The sequence below is a fragment of the Lactuca virosa genome, chromosome 8 (genome assembly GCF_052849685.1).
Source record: "Lactuca virosa cultivar CGN04683 chromosome 8, Lactuca_virosa_CGN04683_v6, whole genome shotgun sequence".
NCBI classification, from domain to species: Eukaryota; Viridiplantae; Streptophyta; class Magnoliopsida; order Asterales; family Asteraceae; genus Lactuca; species Lactuca virosa.
The window spans coordinates 41125205-41139632 of NC_136433.1; positions in this window are offsets into that span (position 1 = coordinate 41125205).

Sequence of the window (14428 nt, forward strand, 5' to 3'; positions counted from 1 at the left end):
GAGTTAATAGGGTTGTAGAGCTTCTCATTACCTTTTCGTGGATATAAAGAACGTCGAAATCGGAGTTAGAACAAAAACGTTATGGCCACTTGAAGTTACAAGGATTTTGGGTTAAGCCGAGTACGATGGGCGTACAAGGAGTATACTGAGCGTACGAGGCTTAGATGATCGTGATGGATCACCCACGTGCACTGGGCGTACGATCTGTACGTTGGGCGTACGCTAAACAGACCAAAACCCTAGTTTTGCATCTTGGACCCTATTTAAACACCTTAACTTCTTGGGAACCTTTCTTATCTTCAACCTCCACCTCTCCAAACCCTAAGAGCGAAACCCTAATTGCCATTGAGTGTTTTGAGCTTAGAAGTGAGATTTGAAGTTGTTTTTGGTGATCTTGAAGGAATAAGAACTCTTGGAAGTTGCATTGGTGTGGATAGAGCTTGTGGAAGCAGAATCATCTCGAACTTGGGAAGCTTTTGGAGGTATAAATCTCTTAACTTGATGGTTCATTTTCATAGATCTAGTTAGGGCTTGTTTTTGTGCTTTTTATGGTCCTGTAAGTCATGCATGGTGTATGAGCTACTCCACAAGCTAAGGATGGTAGATCTTAGCAGTTTTGAAGTCCCTTGTTCATAAAAATGCAATCTTGATGTGTTATATTGGACCATGCATGACTTAGGGTTCTTATTATGGGTTTTATTGAGTATTCGGTCCCATTAATACATGCAAAGGAGTAAAGTTGCCAACTTTACGTGTTAAGACATCATTTAGGATCAGATTTGAGAACTAGACTTAGTGGCTTAACCAATTAAGCACTTAATGGTGAGTTGGGTTGGCTGTGGAGTACGTTGGGCATACCCAGCTCGTATGCAGCGCTTACTGGCCAAAGAGGGCGTACGCAGGGCGTAAGTCTGAATACGTCGGGCGTACTCAGCAGCCATTGACTTTCGTTGACTTTTGCGATTTGGGTTATATTTAGACTATTAGGTTTTGGGCCTTGTTGGGCTATTAGTCTTTCTGACTTTGGGCCATTGTTAGGCTTTGGGCCTTCTTGGATTCGGTCGCATAATGGGTTTTGGGTATCATTTAGGGATTTGGGCCATATTGGGCTTTTGGTGCCTTTGGATTGGGCCTCGGTTATTGGGCCAAGTGAGGAGCGGGTAAAATGGTCTTTAACCCTGGGTGTTGGACAATGAACTAGATTTCCAGTTATGGTTTATGGCCCAATTATTGATTGAGGTTTTGTTTGATTGGTTAGCACGAGGATTTTTCCGCTTCAGCAACCCGATCATTTGTTCGACTGATAACATACTGAGGTGAGTTTGCTCAATATACTGTACGACATGAGGATATGTTATGTGCTTGTAGTCTTTGTGACTCATGATGTATATGTTATATGCATGTGTGCTTGTTTGCTATATCTATGTGGGGTGAAATAGACCCGGTACAGCCTAGTGCTGACATATGAGTTGAAATAGACTCGGGGGTGAATTAGACCTGGGTGAAATAGAACCGGTATGGCTGTAGGCCGACGCATGAGTTGAAATAGACTCTGGGATGAAATAAACCTGGGGGTTAAATAGACCCGAAACAGCTTTGAGTTGGCAGATATGTATGGTATGCGGTATTTTGGGGAATTCACTAAGCTTCGTGCTTACGGTTTATGTTTAAAATGTTTTTTAGGTAATCTCGGTTCGCTAGGGAAGGGCCGGCTTGATCGCAGCGCATCCACCCAGGTTTCCGCACTCTATGATTTAGGAAATTGTACTCTGATAACTATTTTACTCTCATATACTTTTGAATGGTTGAAATGATTGAATGGTATTTATGGTTGAACTAAAGAAATGAGATTTTTACCTTATAATTTTTGGGACGTTACACTTGTAGGACATGAAAGTTACAAACTTTACTTTAATAATCCACTCAAAACTATAGGAGTGGCAAAACAAGTGAAAAGCGCAAGACTAAAAGAGTAACAAACACAAGATCTGAGACTTGAAGACTTACATAAGTCCAGAAAGTGATTATCAACCATATTCAAACAAGTTTCTTGCATCCTTGCTTCCAAATCAGCACACCAAAACCTTCAAGGTACAAAACAAGTCCAAAATGCGCTCACAAGGCCATATGAGAGAATAGGGTTTTACAAGGGCTCTTCTGAGGTGCTAGTGGTTGAGGGTTGGGGAAACCATATCCAAAACATTCCTTAAATAGGGCTCATAATCCGAGACTTAGGGTTTTGAGCCCACTACGGCGCCACACTACAAACATTAAATGACCACCGTGTTGCGGTGACGTGGCAACACCACGTTGTGGTAGCCCAATCACTGTGTCGCTGGGAGGTAAAAACCACTAAACCCAATCTTAAAACTTAACCCTGCATGGCATTAACTCATACCTGAATTGGGTTTTACATTATACCCCTCTTTCTCTAAAAATGTCGGCCACACACACATGCCACACAATCGTCGATCGTAAAACATCAGTTGTCCCCTTCATTGTCGGTCCTCCACCAACCGCTGCCCTTCACCGTCTTTCCTTCGTGCTCCCCTTTATATGTTCTCACGAGAGCATAATTTATACGCGCCATCACTTGCATCAATATATCAGATGTGTAATGTTGAATTTCATCTATTAAATTTAAATTTGAAAATTTAATATGGTTCATATTACAATGATTCATAACCTGTATGTATTCATGGTTTGTTGTAACACCCATAAAATTCAAGCCAATTTAAAACTTTTTAAAACATTTAAAACCATTAAGTTATTACAATTTGTTTTCAAAATAGTTTAGACATCAGAGTATCCCCAGAATGAAATCATGAAAATATAAGGAGGTACACGATCACGCCTTCGCCTTCCCGCGATCATCAGAGATACCTGAAACAATAATCGATAAATGTAAGCTCGAAGGCTTAGTGAGTTACCCCCAAAATACCAACTTCATACCGATATAACCATATCATATAACATATAAGCGAAAGCATGCATAATGAGCCTTCAGCCTGACTGGACAGCCTCGCAGGCCTTCAGCCTATCTGGACCACTCTCCGAGCCTTCGACACGTCTGGACCACCTCGCAGGGCCTACAGCCTATCCGGACGCTCGTCGGACCCTCGGTCTAGCTGACATGCCCTCCTGGGCCTGTAGTCTATCCGGACCGCCCTGGGTATGTTGGCCTTCAGCACACAGCAGGACCGCCTCAGCCCAACCCCCAAATCAAACAAACATGTGCACATAAATATCATACGTTAGCATATATATATAACAGTCAAACCGATCTAACAGATTATCAATCATAGCAACGTCTTATAACCAGGATACATACCTAACCGGTCACTAGCATAGCATCATCCTATATACCAGGGTACCAACCTAACCAGATCACTAAACATAGCATCATCCTATATACCAGGATACCGACCTAACCAGGTCACTAAGCATATCACCATCCTAATTACCAGGATGTAAATCAATAAGCATAACATGCAATAACCCGGATACAAATCCGAAAAGGGCCGACATTGGTGCCTTACACCCTGTTGATATAGTGAGGATAACTCACCTGGCACTGCTGAAGTCCCGCAGATAAAACTCCAGCTGCTGGTTGACAGCTTCCCGAACTGTCAACATCAAACAATACCCAATTAATAATTGGTTCCAAGCCCAAGGTCCAACTCACACTCCAAAGGCCCAAAAGTCAAGTAATGGGCCAAAGCCCAACATATGGCCCAATTTTCCAAATTGGGCCCAACCCTTCACATGGGCCTTACCTTAAAGCCCATCTAAATATTTTAGTCCATTTACTTGTTCTTGGAAAGCCCATCAATAGCCCAATCCCAAAGCCCAAAAGAAAGGCCCAACTCAAGGCCCAAGTGAAATTAGGGTTTTTACATGAAATAATGATTAGGGTTTAGTGTTCCTACTTAACCCATTAAGGACTTAATCCATTAAGTCCAATATTGACTTAGGTTAATTGCATATGATTATTATTTAATATTTTAAGTTTAATAAATAATTCTCGTGCGGTCCCGATAAATCCCAAAATTTGGGTTTCATGACATTAGGGTTTTCCAAACCCTAATTAAGGTTTCCAACCCAATACTAGCCCATTAGTCACATGGTTGGGATTTTAGGTCAATTAGGGCTTCATTGGGCCCATTAGGGTTTCATTGGGCCCATTTTGTCCAAGCATCCCAAACGAGTCAAAACGCAAACGAGGCACACCGCCACCCAACACGGCGGTTGGTGGCGGCAGGAAGCGGCAGCCACCACCTCACGTTGGTGGTTATGAGTTTCTTTTCATTTTATTATTCCTATTCCGATTACAATTTACAAATAACACACACACACACTAATATAAACACACACACAGCCGCCTTGTGGCGGGAGCCGGTGGTCGGAGGTGTTAGCCACCACCTCACGGTGGTGGTGATGGCTCACTTTTGAATCCAGATTACACAACCCACACATAACACACCCTAACAATGGAAACACACCCAAAAACACTTCTGTCTGTGAAATTAACCCAACCACCCACCTAGTGGCGTACGGCGGCGGTGGCAGTGGCTGAGCTAGGCGGCAGCAACATCGGTTAACGACAACAACTTCATTATCGGCGGCAGCCACCATGGCCGGTTGCCATGGTGGTTCTTCACGCCTTTCATTCGACAGAACCCACTCCCACACACAATCGCATAACAAACCACGAACCCGACCACCATGTCATGGCAGCATGCGGCGGACGCAGGGCGTCAGTGGTGTTGAGAGACCTCCAGACGGCAACAGTAACGTAGTCATATGGAGAGAAATGAGGAGAGGAGGAGGTTTGTCATCGTCAGTAGCAACGGGAGCAATGGCGACGTCAGCTTGGTGATTCCCGACTTCAACAGTGGAGGGGCGGTGGTCCGGTGACGTCGCTGCAACAGAAGAACGGGGAGAAGAAAGGATTACGACCCCGACTTTGCGAACAGCGGCGGTGGCAACCGCAGCTTTGCTTCTTCCGACCGACTTCACAGTCACGGTATCGGCTCAGCTCGTTCCTTCATCGGCGATGACTTCAAAGGCTTCGATGGTCCACTAAGGCGTCAAGAGGTTGGCGGCTACCGGAAGTGAAGAAGGAGGGTGGCGGCTGCCTCTCTTTTTAGGGTTAGGGTTTAGAACCGGGGGTGACGGGTTTATATACCCCGATCCCCCATAACTTGTTTCCATAATAACTGAAATGGTCCCTCCAACCCCCATTTCTTTCAAAATAAATCCTTAATTTACCATTTAAACCCCTCCTTCTGAAAATCCTTACAAATCAAGTCTGAAATATTTACCAAGCAGCCCCTGCTTGACAAATTCATTTCAACTTAGGTACATAATTTACTCTTTAACCCTTGCTTCCATAAATCCTTACATATTAAGTCCAAATAATACCAAATACCCCCTGACCACTGAAAATCTTTACAAAATAAGTCCTGAAATTACACTTTAACCCCTGGAGATTCAAATCTTGTCATTTGGCTACCCGAAGCCAACACCCCACTTATTATTATTTGAGCTTGGACTATAATAATATAAAATAACTCGGGTTTATTATTTAATTATTCTATTTTAAACGGGATGTTACATTTGTATTGTTGCATAGAGCAAAATGTAGCGTTTTAAAAACGGTTTGAACTGGTCGGACCAAGAACCGTAGACGAGAACGGTTCAACAACGATCGATTTAATGCAACGTTTTAGACTAGACTAAACCATAGGGTTTCTTCCGGTGTTTTAAATAACGTGTCATGGCGGCGCCAAGGCGTGCCATGGTGTGAGGCGTGAAGAAGTCGTTACAAAAACATGCAAAACGTCTTTGTGAGGCGTGGCGCCCAAAAAACGTGGCTAGGCGTGCCTTAATGCGTTATGGCATGAGTTTTTCCCAAGGCGCGGGGTTTTTTTTTCAGATCGGACATGAAAAAATTGAGTTGTTAACTTTTTCATGTTAAGTGTTGATATAATATTTCTAAAAACTTGTTATATTTGATATAATTCTATAATTATGTGATTTACCTTTTTTAATGTATAAAAATTTATCACTCCTTGAAAAACGTAATGGCTCGCCATAGCTTCAGGCTTGACCTTGCCGCCACGCCACGACTCACATCATTTAGAACCTTGGTTTCTTCAAAAACTGGGTTGAACTGATGTGATAGAACCGGTAAAAAAAACCATTTGAACCGATTTATTGGACTTGGATAATTGGATTTCATTTAGTCCATTAAAAAACAATTCATTTTCAAAGAAATTGAATAACTCGATCAATCAGGTTATCCGGAGTGTACACAATTTCAAAGGTCGACGCACACCACTGCCATATGTAGACCGACGGTCAAACCGGCGGTCGAACCGGTTGAACTAGGAACCGGTCATTAGACCGGTCAACTAAAATCCGGTTTTTAAAACATTTACAAAATGCTCATTATGGGGATGGTTTTCTCGAAACTTTTTTTTTATCTTTGATTATATCAAATATATGTACTTATTATGAAAATATATTATATGTATATATATTATCATTTTCCATATCACCAATCGACATACATGGCCACTTGACCAAACTGTGAAATAAGTTATAAGTATTAAGTATATATATATTATCATTTTCCAAATGACCAATCGACATACATGGCCACTTGACCAAACTGTGAAATAAGTCAAAAGTTATTAACATATAACCACAACCAAAGCAACTGTTAAACAATATTCAGCTGTGATAAACAACCGGTAAACAATTTGCTATATACAAAAGTTTTATTTGCTAATTATGGGTTTATCCTTATGACAACTTTTTTATTTCGTAATTAAAAAAAAAACAAAAACAAAAAAAAAACAAAAAAAAACAATCGAATTCAACTTTATTTTCAGAGGTTGCATTCAATCGCCAAGTTTAATATTACGTCTACTCTGAGATTATTACGTCTACTCATATTCCCTTTGGGTGTAACTCTTCGTTCATCACACTTATCCCTAAGGTGGATAGTCCTATGTTGGTTACAGACTATCGACCTATTAGTCTCATTGGCATTCAATATAAAATTATCGCTAAGGTTCTTCATGGTTTCGTGTTTGAAGGTGAACCTACATAAATCCAATTTGTATGGTGTGGGGGTTATTTATAACCAAGTAGAGGAGATGGCGAGGGTTACTGGTTGTGCTCCTGGCAAATTGCCTTTTAAATATCTGGGCCTTCTAGTGGCAGAAAATACATCTAGGGTTCGGAGCTGGCAAGGAATTATTGATCGCTATAAAAAGAAGTTAGCCTCGTGGAAACTGAAAATGTTGTCTATAGGTGGGCGTTCCATGCTTCTTTCCTCCGTTCTTGGGTCGTTGGGATTATACTTTATGTCTATGTTTCTGATGCCGGTTCAAGTCAAGAAGATGTTGGAATCTCTCAGAGCCCAGTTTTTTTAGGGAGCTGAAGAGGGTTCTAGAAAGATTCATTGGGTTGCTTGGGATTTAGTTATTGCTCCTAAGGACCAAGGTGGGGTTGGAATCGGTAGTGTGGAGTGTTTTAACTATGCACTCCTTCAGAAGTAGAGATGGCGTGTAACATCCCAAAAATCATGACCAAAAATTTCTTTTTATAACATTACTAAACCATAGTATCAAATCATTTCAAACATACTAAAGGGTTATATATAACAAATCAGAGTATCTTTTCAAAACACTTGTTCATTTTATCAGAGTAAACATCCCAGGCTAAACTTCTTTGCTGTGTGTGTGTGCCATGCGATCACCCCGAGCTCTTTCCTCCGCTACCGGAAGTACCTGAAACCAAAACTGAAAACCGTAAGCACGAAGCTTAGTGAGTTCCCCAACCTACCACATACCACATATTGAGCCTTGCCCACTGCATCGGGCCCTGCCCGGCATCGGACCGAAGTCCGGACTCACTTAGGCCCCGCCCGGCATCAGGCCCCGCCTAGCATCGAGCCCCGCTCGATATACAGATCTGTTCTCTTAGGCCCCGCCTGGCTCTGGGCCTTGCCCGCTACTAACAAATACAATCATATAACATAACACATATCATAAAGCTAAACATACTCTACTGTACTACTGATGTGAGGCCTCGCCTATCTTGGGCCCCGCCCCTGTCCTGCTACTGGTGAGCCATGGAACCCCATCCACGCTCCTGCTGATAGTGAGATACGGGCCCCCGCCCACACTCACTCCTTTCCTATCTCGGGCCTCGCCCCTGCTCTGCTACTAATGAGATATGGAACCCCGTCCATACTCTGCTAATGGTGAGATACGGGACCTCGCCCACCCTCACCTCCCTACCAGGCACATACAAGTATCACACAGACAACAAGTATAATCTATCACGCAAACCATTCACTGAGCACCCGCCCGACATCGGACCTTGGTTCGGAATATCATACTAGCATACAGTGCCTAGGGCTAACCCCCAGGTCTTCCTACTCATCACTACATGGGCCGGCATTGTGGCCGTAGACCCATTCACACAAAGGGAAACTCACCTCGTACTGCTGAAACTGTTGATAGCCCTCTGGCTGCTATCCAACAACTCTCCGAACTGCTGCTCCTCTACCTCCCCGAGCTACCAATACCAAATAATCGTAACACTTAGCCTAACTGTCCTCAAGGAGTCAACTAAGTCAACTCTGGTCAAATTCCTTCTCAAGGTCAAAGTCCTGGTCAAAGTCAACCTTCCAGTTGACTCGACTCGTCGAGTTGTTCTGCCAACTCGCCGAGTCCATGCTCCTCAAATCCCAAAACAACCCCGACTTCATTCATCGAGTCTAGCGAGAACTCGACGAGTTCTCCTTCATCTAACACTTCCAGACTATCTTCAACCGACTCGCCGAGTTCATCCTTGAACGCGTCGAGTTCATCATCATCGTATGAATATCTAGGCCATGACTCGCCGAGTTGTATGAACAACTCGTCGAGTTCATCTTCCTAGCTAAGAAGATTGTCTTGGACTCGCCGAGTTCCTCTTCGAACTCGTCGAGTACTATGATCTTCATGTCCATTATGGACCCAGTCTGGTTGAATCCTTTACTAACTCCACTCACTGATCTGAATCATAAACAGAAGGGTTTGGGTTTGCGACCCGACTCGCCGAGTCCATGAACTGACTCGCCGAGTCCACCTTGTGACATCTCTATTCTGTCGATTACAGTCCATTGCAACACCTTCAACCCATAGATCTGGACTTCTAATGCTAGCATTGCACGTAAAGTTGCTAACTTTACGTGCATGCAAGGTATTATGAGGCTAGAACACTTAATCCAAGCTACAAAGAAGGCCTAGGTCATGAAATGAAGCCATGGCTGGGTAAAGCTGCCCCCTCAGAGCTTGTAAAGCTCAGAAATGCTTAGATCTTAAGTCCTTTTCGTCCTCAATGGCTCAATGTTCGGATTGACCTTGGAAATGGTCAAAATGTGACAAAATCTATGCTAGAAAGGGGATCTAGATGATTAACAGTCAAGGTATAAGCTTTTTACCTCTAAATGGTCTGAAATGCTACCCCAACTCTGGATCTATAGCTTCTTCTTGCACCACCAAGGTCCTTCTTCCTTCTCCAAGCTTCAATTCACTCTCAAGGCAAAAACTAGCTCAACAATGGAGTTGGGTGGCTAGGGTTTCGAGTTCTGGACAATAGGGGGCCGCAAATGAGCCCTAGGGAAGAGAATAAGATGCTTAAATAGGGTACCAAGTCCCGGAATTAGGGTTTCCAAACCTAGACCAGACTCGCCGAGTCCACTCGCCGACTCGCCGAGTCGGTCACTTAATCTTTGACATGGAACCCGCTCCGACTCGTCGAGTTCTTCCCTAGACTCGACGAGTTGACCCCTTTGACTTAGGGTTTCCTTTCCTTTCTTGGTCTTTCTGATTCTGGGTGTTACAACTCTCCCCCACTTAAACTAGACTTCGTCCTCGAAGTCCACTACGACCAACTGTCCTTTAATCTGCTTTCAACCTTCCTGCCTGATGAATCTACTCCTGCTGACCACTTCCATTGACCTTCCTCCTGGTCATTATGGCTAAACTAGTCTCTGCAGATAATACCCTCGAGTGCGTTCTAATCCCGTCAATCCTGAGAACGCAACTTACTCAACTGACAATCCTTCCGGTACTCCTCGAGTACTTATGCTGGACATTCTAGAGGTTCACCCCCTTTTTCCTTACGCGTTTTCTGGCCTTCCCAAGGCAACGTTCCATAACTAATCACATCCTCTATCACCATGAAGGACATATCCTTCATGGTATTCATCACTCCAGCCACTCCCAGTGCTGGTCACTATTGCCGATACACACTGAATACTCCTTACTACTATACTTTAGTGCTGAGCGCCCATCCCTGCGAATGGATCAGATAATCCTTCGAGTAAAAGATTCATCCCTGCAACGGTTAAGACTCAAATGAGAGCTATGCAACAGGGTCAAACCCTTCCCTCTGAGATTATCTAACCCTGCTGTGAGGGGCGTAGCACTTCTCGATCAACTAGCTGCCTCATACCATACGTCTCTTATCATTACTACCATTATCGGAAAATTATGTTGTCCCTTATCTGCCTTCCGAATGAACTGAGACCACCCTGGTCCCAACTAATCTGTCAGTATCTGGGTCACCGAACTCCCACCGGTCTCTACACCCCGTAACAATCTCTTAGTCGCTCCTAGCGACTTCCGAAGAAACTTCGGTTATCTAAAACTGCTCTATCTACTCTGCCACTCTGGCGCTACAAGTCTTGGGATCCTCGATCCCCTATCTTGACTCTAAGATCCCTACCAGGTCCCACCTGTGCTGCTATAATCTTACGGGCCTCGCCCACGGGTCTCACCCAAACTAGCTCTAGAGCGGTCTCTCCCTCTAGTTTCACCTGTACTGCTACTAATATACAGGCCTCGCCCACGGGTCTCACCCTACTGTATCTTGGAGTGGCCCCTCCCTCAGGTCTCACCTATCTAGGGCTATGCAGGCCTGCCTCCACACTAAATCTCAACGAACTATGTTTACCTGATCTTGACCATACTCACTAGGAGATACGCGCCTCGCCCACACTCCGCTAACTAGGAGATACGGGCCCTCGCCCACACTCCTCTATCTAGGAGATACGGGCCCTCGCCCACACTCCTAACTGGTTATTAACAAATGTTGCGGCTATCCCGCAATCTTACCGCACTCCCCATGCTGTCTACCTGCTGGTGAATGCTACGGCTGTCCAGTAGTCTTACATCCTAGCTAAGTTCACGTCCTGCCGAGAAAATCTTCAACCTGGTTTCCCAAACCAATCATCTACTGACCGCTATTACATGCACTCAACACTGGGAAGTTTCCTAAACTCCCAACTCACACGTTTCTCATCCGAACAGCCACTCAGACTATTACCCTGCTCAATGGAGTTGCGAACTCATTCCAACTCCTTACTTACTTCTGATCCTGAATACTTGGAGGACTCTCCCCCACTTTGACTCAACTAGCTCCTTGCAGTTTTCTGTCTGGGAAGGATTCCCAATCCTTCTTACCATTCCATAATCGTTCTGCTAAAAGCTGAGGTTTACCGCTGCCAGTGCTCCAAAGCTAACCAACACCATGACACCACCGTCCTTGAAAGCTGGTGAAATACTTCTAGAGTCCTAATTTCACGCTTGCTACAGCGACCGCATCCTGAGTGACCTGCTTTAAAAGGGTACAACTACGGACTACCACTCTAAAACCCATGGTATGCAGATGACATATAACTCAATCATAAGCAGGAAACAGAATCCAAAATACAATCACTAATACCGATGCAGTACCATAGCAATTAAATCATAAATAAAACTACCAAGCAACTAAAGGATACGCACCTGCCACATCCGGGGCTGCTCGCATGTCATCTGAAACCAACTGGTACGCCCTGCTCCGTGTCGTAGGCGCCTCTGCCCGGCCTTGTCGACCGTCGGTGATCCTCAATGTCGCAGGAGCAGGTGTTATCACCTATCCAGCTGAAAGCAAACTCGGACACTGGGCCTTCTTGTGGTCCCTCTGACTGCAATGAAAACATATCAGGTCTGATCCCTGAGTGGTGGTGGTTGTACAATCTCTACTAAAATGACCAGTCCGGCCACACTTGAAGCAGCCAGAATCACTACCACTACCGCTCCTGCACGCACCCTCATGCGTCCTGCCACACTTGCCACAGCGGCTGCGGCTCTGGAAATCCCTCGATCTCGAATCTGACCCCTTGGGTCTCTTGCCTGAACATGTAGCTACCTGAATCTCATCCGGTTTCCTCTTCCTCTCTAACTCCAAATCAATCTCTCTCCCTGGCGCGAGCAATCATATCCTCCAGTGTCTTGCAGCTGGACCTGCTCACAAACTGCCCGATGTCACATCTCAGCATCTCGTGATACCGAGCCTTCTTCATCTCCTCGTCCGCCACATACTACGGCAAGAGAAGGGCTCTCTCTCTGAACTTCGCGGTGATCTCTGCCACAGTCTCAGTCGTCTGCTTCAAATCCTGAAACTCTCGTGCTAGCTGTTGCACCTCGATCACTGGTGCAAACTCGGCCCTGAACCTAGCCGAGAAATCATTCCATGTCATCGCGTCCAACACGGCATCATCTCCAATGGCATGTCCAACCTCCTCCCACCAATCCCGTGCTCTGTCCTTTAGAAGACAGGAGACAAGTCGGACCTTGTCCCCCTCGGGACATCGGCTCGTACGAAAGGCACTGGCAACATCGGCTAACCACCTACTGCTAGCGATGGGGTCTCTAGCCCCATGTTAATCTGGTGCTCCACAAGCTCTAAACTCTCAGAATGTCAAAGTACGCGCTCCCATCATGGCCACCATCTCTGCGCGGAAGGCTCCCAGCCTCTTATCCAATATCTCCAGTATGCCCTCCTTGACCGTTTCAAAGATCACAGGAGTCTGATCTAGAATGTTGCGCGTAACCTCGGCTGATACAAACTCCCTCATCCGCTCCTCGAGCTGCTCGGTCCCTGAACCCGAGCCTGATCCCTCTCCGGCGCCTGATCCGCCAACTGGTCTACCCCGTAGTGTCACCATTCTGCAACAAATCATAACTACCATCAGAATACTCCTTTCTACCGAGGGATCACACTCACACTACAAGTTTCCCGATTTCATCTCAGCCCTTCTTGAATCGAGTATAGATCCTCTGCTTTCAGTAGTATGTGCCCCTACTACCTTCCACATCTATCCGTACTTTCCTCAAGAATTGTCTCGACTACACCAAGTCCCTTTCAATGTTATTAACACTGCTCCCAGCACTACTCTCATCCTAGGCTTGCCCTAGGGTAACCTCCAACTCACTATCTGCCATCATCTGTATAAGAAGTCCCTGTTATCTCCCCTTTACTAACTCGCGAATACCATTACATATTGCTTAGACTAGATAATTCTTTGAATGAGAGGTCCTACCCTACAACGGTTAGACTCAGACAAGAGCTGCGAAATAGGGCTAGACCTAACCTTCTAAAATTATTTAGTCCTTGCGATATGTAACTTAACATATTCGTTTACTAGTTAATGAGAGATAACTAAAACTCCTAATAGCACAAAACAAGCAGCATTCGGTCATTGGGAAAGATAACCACATAATACAATCAAGCTGTTCTATCCTCTAATCAGGAATCTGTACTAGCAGGCAATTCATAAGGCTCATACACATATAACAGGCACATAAGGCATCCTCCTAGATCCTTAGTCCTAATATAGCATGCAGTTCTAATAAGCATATCATAACATAACTTGTATGGGTATTTTGGGGTACTTACTTGAGCTCGGCTGATTGCATGCACCATACCTCTTTTTTTTTTCAAAACTCTTTTCTTTTTCTAGAAATTCCTTTCTTTTCTCAAAGCTCTTTTTCCAAAAATGATTTTCCTTTTGAAAACTTTCATATCAATTCCTCAGTTTGAGTCCAGACACACCCGAGAGCGTGCCCGAATCCCTCAAACCAAGGCTCTGATACCAACTTGTAACATCCCAAAAATTATGACCAAAAATTTCTTTTTAAAAAATTACTAAATAATAGTATCAAATCATTTCAAACATACTAAAGGGTTATATATAACAAATCAGAGTATCTTTTCAAAACACTTGTTCATTTTATCAGAGTAAACATCCCAGGCTAAACTTCTTTGCTGTGTGTGTGTGCCATGCGATCACCCCGAGCTCTTTCCTCTGCTACCGGAAGTACCTGAAACCAAAACTGAAAACCGTAAGCACGAAGATTAGTGAGTTCCCCAACCTACCAAATACCACATACTGGGCCTTGCCCACTGCATCGGGCCCTGCCCGGCATCGGATCGAAGTCCGGACTCACTTGGGCCGTGCCCACTGCATCGGGCCCCGCCCGGCATCAGGCCCCGCCGGCATCGTCCCCCGCTCGGTATACAGATATGTTCTCTT